Source organism: Pinus tabuliformis, chromosome 3_1 (genome assembly GCF_031772625.1).
Source record: "Pinus tabuliformis cultivar Carrire ecotype Pingquan chromosome 3_1, CPIR1, whole genome shotgun sequence".
Lineage (NCBI taxonomy): Eukaryota > Viridiplantae > Streptophyta > Pinopsida > Pinales > Pinaceae > Pinus > Pinus tabuliformis.
This window is the reverse complement of record NC_142301.1, coordinates 371404010-371412019: the sequence shown is the minus strand read 5'-3', so window position 1 is coordinate 371412019 and position 8010 is coordinate 371404010.

The following is an 8010-nucleotide window of genomic DNA, read 5'->3' as shown; positions in this document are numbered from 1 at the left end:
AGATGCAGAATCCAACAGTGCTCATCATCATGCCCATCCTTCTTACAGTGAGTGCATGAAGATTTTCTTTTCTGTGAAGTAATGGCCTTCCTTGCTTTCCATTTCTGTTTTCTTTTCTCCTTATTCTTGCTTGGAGTGGGTTGGGATGATCCCCCAACTTCTAGGTTTCCATTCTTTCCTTTAGCTTCTAGATGCGTAGCTTGAATAGATACCTCATCTATACTAGTGGGATTAAATGTGAGGACAATGTGCCTCATGTAGCTATGTAGACCACCGATGTACTTCAACAGAGTCTCAGGTGAGTCTAATGAGATTCCTAGAATCAATGCTCTCTTCCTAAATTCTTGGGTGTAACCTTGTACACTTTTTCCTTTCAACTATCGAAGAGTTTGCCAGCTCATCATGGCTTGCTGCATGTAGGCCAATGGATAGAACTGCTTTTTTATTACAGAAACAAATTCACTCTAGACAAAAATAGTCTTACCATGTCTCTTCATGTCATCTTGGGTCTTGCCTTCCCACCAAACCAAGGTAGTGCCTCCAAGGCATAGGCTGGCCAGCTGAATCTTATTCTTGTCTGAATCAATACTCTGCACTCTGCAATAAACATCAATTTTTCTGATCCAATTGTCCAACTTTTCTACATTCAACTCTCCATCATATATTGGTAAATCAAATTTAACATCTAGTTTAATCAAAGATGTCTTCTTTTTATGTTCAGGGCTATTAGGAGGTGTGAGAAAGCTTTCTTCTTTCCCTTTGCCTTTTGAGTGGTCACAGAGGAGAGACTCTCCTTCTCCTTCATCTTGTTTGGAGCATGATGAATCTTCACCTTTGTGTTTTCTAAAATTCTTATACATTTCCTCTACCATGGACCTTATGGCTAGGAAACTATCTATAAATTGAGGTTTTGGCCCCACAAAACCTTCCTCCAACATTGTCTTCTGAGGATAGACTCTTCCAATTTCAGGATTAGTTTCAACTAGCTCTCCTTCTCCTAATTTGATCTTTGATCTAGCTGCATCCAACAACTAAATCCAGCACAAGCTTGTCTAAACTTAACAACCTAGGAGCTCTGATACCACTTGATTTGAAAATCACTTGTGAGTGATCTCAGTTAATTAACGCAGGTATTACAGACTCATGTGCTGGTGTTTGTGTCTATTATCTTAGGCAATGGATCGATAATATTGCAAAATAAACATACACTGGAAAACAGTAAGAGAAATAAACAAGCAATACAAAAACACAACAATTTAATAAGGAGTTCACCAATCCTCCTGGGCTACATCTCCTGGTCCAGCTTTCTGTGGTGGCATTTTTTTATTGTGTCTTTAAGCAGAGTTTTTACAATGAGGAGCTCAATTTGAGTCTCCTATAGCAGATAATGCTTATTAAGGTGGTACTTGGATCCCCTAAGCCACTAGAGTACACAGACTCCCCCTTACTAAGTCTCAACCTCAACTAGTCTTAATGGGATGAGTTCAATCTGGTACTCACTTCTCGACCAATATCCTCACAGGGATTCCTCAAACCTCTCAAGCCTTCTTAGTTATGTCTACTCGATGTTGCCTTAGCTCTGCAGGTCAGCGCGAATTCTTCTGTTCTCTTCTTCTTGATTCATTCTCTATTCTGTCTCTTTTGTCTCACCGTCTTCTTGTCTTCTCTACTCTATTCTCTATCTCTTCATGGCTTAAGTCTAATCCATCCCTTGACTGTCCGCTTCCTCTTCTGTCACATCGGTTCGCCTGCCTCTGTCTGCTTGGAATTCCCTGCTTCTGTGTCATCGCCACTGTGTAACGTTTCACAGGAGGTGGCCACTTGTCTCCTCACGAACTGAGCACCAGCTCTTCCCCGAACAGTCGTTATTTTGGTTACTTTGTGAAATGACTCATCCGCCACCTCAGCAGTCAAATTAGACTTCAAACTTTTATATGCCTTAGCTTATTCTTCCTGTCAAATCCGGTCTCCCATTGGGTGCAATCTCCACCATTAGATCTGGGGCCTCGAGATCCTACAATCATCACTTTTATCGTGTGGTTGACTTGCTCAACCATTAGCCTACGATGAGAGCGGTTTTCTCTCTCATCCGCCGGACACGCATCATTCAACGTATGGCATTGCTTGGTCCTCTGCCAAACCCACTTACCGCCCAAAACACCTCCGATATTCCACCGGTTTTGGAGTGTGGGACCCGCCCGTTGGTTTTAGTGCTTTTCCCACGGTTTTATCTATTTTTCACATGACCAAGTGCTGGGGCTTTTCCTTCTTGAGGGGTTTTTCCCAGCGATTAACACATCAGAAACAACCTCTATTTTTGGGCTTGAGCCTCCCAACTACCATTTTTGTGCCATGCACGGTCCCCATGGGCCAACGGTCAATGTGCTTTGACCGAAGGTCCTCATTGCTCCATGCTGGCTATAGTTTTCCATTATACAAAGGTTATTTCTAATAGCTCATTGTCTACAAGATTTTGAATTCTGTCATGATTTGAAAAAGCCATAGAATTTTGATAATTTTCATCGATCCAATTCGGATCACGACCTTCCCACTGAAAAAGCTTTTGGACCACCAAAAGTTGGTTTTCAAGCATCGACTAAGTGAGGGTACAACTTTCTCACTTGTCCAATCTCTATCCATTTTGCACTACTTGGCTTTGAACCCTTGAGCCCAACTCTAAGGTACTCAACATCTCCCCTGCACGTCGTTCTCACCTTCATGTCTAGAACTGCGTCTTCCTACAATTCATTAAGATATTTAGGTAGCAGGTCATCAATAGAAGGCAATTGACTCTCTTCTTCAGGATCTTCAATTAAATAAGGTTCAAACAATCTCAAGCTATCTACATTGACGACTGAGTAGATGTGCATGTAAGTTGGTAGATTAAGGTGAAAAGCATTCTCACCAATTTTCTCAAGTATCTTGAAACATCCATACCTGATAGACTTTAGCTTTTTACCTTCACCTTGCATTCTATCCTTGCTGATATATAACCAGACTTGATCACCAACTTGGAAACTATGCTCCATCCGATGCTTGTCATGCCTTGCCTTATATTTGGCCTGGCTCTTTTCCATTTGTTCCTATACTACTTGATGGATCTCTTGGATTTGTTCAATGAACCTATTTTCCTTGTCCACATCACTGTGTCCCTCAACTGTTGTGTCCTTACCAAAGACAAAATCCAAAGTGGACCATGGTGTGAAACCAAAACAGGTCTCAAAAGGAGATCTTTGTGTAGAAGAATGTTTGCCTCAGTTGTAAGCATGTTGCACATAACACAAATGTTCATCCCAAAGCTTAGGATGGTTGCTGCAATATCCCCTGAGCAACTGGATCACTGTCTTGTTGATTACTTCTGTCTGTCCATCAGTTTGTGGATGGAAAGTTATGATTTTCTTCAATTTGGTGTCCATTAGTTCCCACAGACTTGACCAAAACTTTCCCACAAATCGGGTGTCTCGATCAGATATAATGGAAGTGGGTAATCTGAAATGAACCCATACATGTTGAAAGAACAGTTTTGTAGTTTGTTCCGCTGTAATCTGTTTATTACAAGGTATCAAAATACACATTTGCTGAACCTATCCACAACAACATACAGATAATCATGAACTTTCCTAGATTTAGGCAGTCCTCCAACAAAATCCATGGAAACACTTTCCCAAGGATGAGAAGGAGCTGGTAATGGCATGTACAAGCCTAGTTTTCTATTGTTGGGCTTGCTTTTAGCACACATAGTACACCCTATTACATATCTAGAAACTGTCTTGTTCATTTTTGGCCAATAACAAAATCTTTGCAGTTGTGCAACTGTTTTACTTACCCCAAAGTGACTTGATATTAGAGAAGTGTGTGCTTCTCAAATTATCTTTACTCTTTCAGTTTGTGGAATGCATAGCTTCCCACAATGATATAGGATTCGGTCCTTTACATGATAATCCAATTCTTCTATTTGTTTGCCTTGACTTAAAGTTGCATATAAATCTTTAAAGTCTATATCTTAAGCATATTGTTCAATGTAGCTCTCATGTAACACAAAATTATGCTTAAGTATAGTAGATGTATTTATAAAGGGTCTAGATAAAATATCTGCAACTTTATTGTGTATGCCCTTTTTATATCTGATGACCAAATGAAACTGTTGTAGAAAACCCATCCATCTATAGTGTCTTAATTGTTGCAACTTAGTTTGAGAGTGTAGGTATTGAAGTGGTTGATGATCAGTATGTATTACTGTCTCTTTGCCCATTAAGTAATGTTTCCACTTTTTCACACTTTGTACTAATGCATACAATTCTTTATCATATGTAGGATAGTTAACTACTACAGAATTAAATGTCTGAGAATGATAACATATGGGTTTACCATGTTGTATCAACACTGCTCCCATGGCATAGTCACTGGCATCCGTTTGGATCTCAAACAGTCTTTGAAGATCTGGCAGTGCTAGTATTAGTGTTGTACTAATATTTTCTTTCAAGGTGTTGAAGGCTTTCTACTGTTTGCCTCCCCACTGAAACACCTTGTTCAATCCTATTAAAGCATGTAAAGGAGTTGCAATTAAGGAAAAGTTAGAAATGAACTTTCTCCAATATTGTGCTGCTCCTATGAAGCTCCTAACTTCTATAGCAGATTTGGGTTTAGGCCAGTTTACAATGACTGCCACCTTAGAGGGATTTATCTTCAATTCACCACCCCCTACTATATGTCCCAAATAATTCAAAGATGTTTCACCAAATTCACATTTTGAGAGTTTAACATAAAGTTTTTCTCTTTTCAAAACATCTAGTGTCTACTTAACATGCTTTAAATGTTCTTCCCATGTTTTGCTCAATATCATAATGTCATCCAGATACACAATAACAAAACCATCAAGAAAAGGTCTGAGTACATCATTCATTATTCTCATGAAAGTAGCAGGAGCATTAGTAAGCCAAAAGGCATAACCAACCACTCATACAATCCCTGCTTTGTTTTGAAAGCAGTCTTCCATGTATCTTGTTCTGCAAGTCCTATTTGGAAAAATAAACAGCTTCTTTCAATTGATCTAATAGATCATCTATGCTAGGAAGGGGATAACAATTTTTGATTTTTATCTTATTCAGTGCTCGATAATCAATGCACATTCTCCACGAGCCATCTTTCTTTCTCACCAAAACGATTGAAGATCCACATGGTGATGTGCTAGGTTTGATTAACCCCTTCTCGAGAAACTCCTGCACCTGCTTCTTGATTTTTGCATTCTCTAAAGCGGACAACCTATACATTCCATTGTTAGGCAATGGAGCATCTTGCTGCAAATTAATTTTATGCACTATTTCCTTTTTGGGTGGTAGACCTTTAGGTTCTTGAAATAAGATATCATACTCTGAAACAACTTTTTCTAAATCAGATTGTTGTTTAGCATCATAGCCCTCAAATACATTGGTTTTATCAGGTTTCTTTTCCTTTACAACCATCAATAAAAATTGTTTACATTAATTTATCATTCGTTTCATCTGCCCTGAGTTTATGAGAATGTAATTATTCCTGAGCTTATGAGCTCTTACAAGTATTCGATTCCATCTTTAACGAGTAGATACTTGTGCTTAGCTCTATAGAAAATAGCTTTTCTGTCATACAAGTAAGGACTTCCTAAAACAATTCCACATATATCCAAAGGAATTATGTCTAACTCAACCTCATCTACAAATGCTGACCCAAAAGAGAACTTGAGTTTGCATTGTCTAGTCACTTGTAGTTGTGCTTTATCATTTAACCATCCTAGTGGGTATGGTTTCTTGTGAGGTGTGGTCAGTAATCCCAACTTCTTTACAATTGCTTCAGAAATTGAATTTACTTGTGAGCCACTATCAAACAAAGTATCAATCTTTTGATGTTTGGAAATAACTCGAATATGGAAAATCTCATGTCTTTTTATCTCATTTTCTTCATCAATAGTAGATTGTGCAGAATTACTAGTAGAAGCTTCAGAATTCTTACCTTTTATACCTATGGCAGCAATGGTTGTTTCATATCCTGAGTCTGACCCCAAATCTTTCTGAATAGTTGTAGTAGTCTTATTCTTCTTTCCCTCGAACTTCTTAGGTGTCAGCTCTGGATGCAGAATCCAACAGTGCTCATCATCATGCCCATCCTTCTTACAGTGAGTGCATGAAGATTTGCTTTTCTATGCAGTATTGGCCTTCCTTGCTTTCCATTTCTGTTTTCTTTTCTCCTTATTCTTGCTTGCAGTGGGTTGGGATGATCCCCCAACTTCTAGGTTTCCATTCTTTCCTCTAGCTTCTAGATGCGTAGCTTGAATAGATACCTCATCTATACTAGTGGGATTAAACATGAGGACAGTGTGCCTCATGTAGCTATGTAGATGAATGATGTACTTCAACAGAGTCTTAGGTGAGTCTAATGAGATTCCTAGCATCAATTCTCTCTTCCTAAATTCTTGGGTGTAACCTTGTACACTTTGCCCTTTCAACTGTCGAAGAGTTTGCTAGCTCATACTGGCTTGCTGCATGTAGGCTAGTGGATAGAGCTACTTTTTGATTGCAGAAACAAATTCACTCCAGACAGAAATGGTCTTACCATGTCTCTTCGTGTTAGCTTGGGTCCTGTTATCACTCAGGTTGTTCCCCAAAAGCTGTGAGAAAAGGGAATACGGCCGAGGTAACCACTAACCAATCTTTTAGATGCAGATACTAGACAATCTGTAGCTAGAGAGGGCTCTCTCTTTATGATTGAACTTTGTTTTGTTATATGTTAGGCTAGTTATGAAGTACTAAGGTTTGTTTGATTTTTGGATGGTGACATTCGGTAGAACAAGGGTGCAAAGTTTGAGAAGTTCAGACCATTGGGTTAATGGAGTCAATGAAAATAAACTTCTGGGTATGGTTTCTTTGACAAAAGGAGGAGCTACAGAGCAAGATAATTAATCATGGAGCAATGTTCAAGCTGGAATCAGGTGAAATGGAGTCAGGGGGTGAAGGGCAACTAAGAATCCTTTATCATGCTAACAGAGGGAAAGTGTATGAATATTATCAGGGAGTAGTTAAGTATTCCTTGGTTATATTCAAGGTGTAAGAACTAGGGAAACAGGAGCAGTTAAGAATTCCTGCCTATGCTAGTCCTGAAGAAAACATAAAAATGACAGGAATTGAACACAGAGTACAGTTAAGTAAGTTCTGAGCTATTCTTTTTCCCTGCAATTTAGAACATGATATATAGATGATATATAAAACACAGAAATAGTAAAACAAGAGTTAAAAAGACTTATTGATCCATGAGATAATTCAAGAATTCTACAACATGGGCTTCTACAATCAATTCCATAACCAGAGAGTTCATCAGCAAAGCATTCCAGCAATATTTATTCAGAAGGTTTCTCAACTTTACAGCGCAGTTCCAGAATGATATTCACCAACCCCTTATACTTAGCTTGGGGAGGTATTTGTACAAAATGTTTACAAAATATCTCCAAGGAGATAATATCTTGCAATAACTTCTTTCACCTACTCTACAGAAGGAGTAAATGCTCTTGGGAACAGAGAGAAATGAATGCAGAAGTAAGAAAATGCTATGTTGGCCATTTTGCTGGTGAGATGCATTGATTGTTTGCCTAGTAAGTCGGCCGATGGATATTTTAGTGAAAACCTGTGCTGTTGGCGTTGCTTTCCTGGGTGCTTTTTCCTGCGCTTCAATTAACTGCTATCCAATGCAATTTTTTACCTGCTCTTTTCTTCACTTTATGGCATCTGTTATGTTCTGAAAAAATAAACAAAATTTTGAAATCCGCCTACAGAATTTCCAGCATACTCTGCCACCATTGGTCATCTGGTAATTGGTGTCTGCGCATTTTAATTAGAGTTTCATCTGCATCTGTGTACCTGAAAAAAGTGGTTTGGATTATGAAAAGATGCCTCACTTCATGTTCAATAAAAAATAGATTCTCCAAATTGTCATATAGGCTCTGTCCATATGGGAGTGCCTTCTCTCCTGCAGAACTTGATGATG